The sequence below is a fragment of the Echinops telfairi genome, unplaced genomic scaffold (genome assembly GCF_000313985.2).
Source record: "Echinops telfairi isolate 266 unplaced genomic scaffold, ASM31398v2 ScPeMD7_2;HRSCAF=8, whole genome shotgun sequence".
In the NCBI taxonomy this organism is placed as follows: domain Eukaryota; kingdom Metazoa; phylum Chordata; class Mammalia; order Afrosoricida; family Tenrecidae; genus Echinops; species Echinops telfairi.
In genome coordinates, this window is record NW_022103898.1 from 62,260,502 (window position 1) to 62,262,027 (window position 1,526).

Consider the following 1,526-nt stretch of genomic DNA (forward strand, 5'->3'; position numbering starts at 1 on the left):
TGCTTCACATGGTCAGGTCTCTCCTGACAACATGTCCTAAGTACAGGAGACAAGCTCTTGCCATCTTTGCTTCTAAGGAACAATCTGGCTGTATTTCTGCTGAGACAGATTTTGTTGTTCTGGCAGTCCATGGTACTTTATTATTTACCAGCACCATAGTTCAAATGCATTGATTCTTTGGTCCTTCCTTATTCAGTGTCAAAATTTCACTTATCTATAAGGTGATTAAAAAGACCATGGCATGGGTTAAGCACACCTTAGTATTCAAAGTAACATCCTTTTCAGTACTTTAAATGGCCATGCAGCAGCTTTACCCAATGCAATGCATCGTTTGATCTTTTGACTGCCGCTTCCATAGCAGTCATTGATTGTGCAAGCATGATGAGAACCTTGACAGCTTCAGTCTTTTCTCCATTATCATGATGCTACTTGTTGGTCCAGTTGTGAGCACATTTGTTCTCTCAACTTGTAATCCACACTGAAGACTGCAACCCTTGATCATCAGCAAGTACTTCAAGTCTTTCTCAAGTTATGTCATCTGAATATTTAAGGTTGTTAATAAGGCCACTGTCAATCCTGAATGCCACATTCTTCTTCATTTAATTTAGCTTCTCTGGTTATTTGTTCAGCATACAGGTTGAATAAGCATGGTGAAAAGATATAACCTGACACACACCTTTCCTCATTTTAAACTATGTTCTGTTTGAAAAACTGCTTCCTGATCCAGGTTCAGTTTCTGCATGAAGTGCCCTAGAATTCCCATTCTTCTCAAGACTGCATAGTTTATAATGATCCACACAGTTGAATGCCTTTGCATAGTTAAGAAAGCACAAACATCTATCTGGTATTCTGTGCTTACAGCCATGAGCTTATCCGATGTCACAATGATATCCCTTGTTCAGTGGTAGGATTCAAATAACTGCTCACTACCCTATTAACTGTTTTTTTGTTTGTTTTTTAAAATCATTTTATTGGGGACTCATACAGCTCTTATCACAATCCATACTTACTTACATTGTGTCATGCACATTTGTACATTTGTTGCCATCATCATTCTCAAAACATTTGCTTTCTACTTGAGCCCTTGGTATTGGCTCCTCATTTTTTCCCCTCCGTCCCTCGCGAACCCTTGATAATTTATATATATTTTTTCATGTCTTACTCTGAGTGATGTCTCCCTTTACCCACTTTTCTGTTGTCCATCCCCCAGGGAGGGGGTTATATGTAGATCTTTGTGATCAGTTCTCCCTTTCTCCCCCACCTTCCCCTTACCCTCTAGTATCTCTACTTTCATTATTGGTCCTGAGGAGTTTATCTGACCTGGATTCCCTGTGTTTCAAGCTCTGATATGTCCCGGTGTACATCCTCTGGTCTAGCCAGATTTGTAAGATAGAATTGGGATCATGATAGTGGGAGGAGGAAGCATTAAAGAACCAGAGGAAAGTTGTATGTTTCATCGGTGCTATACTGCACCCTGACTAGCTCGTCTCCTCCCCACGACCCATCTGTAAGGGGATGTCCAGTTA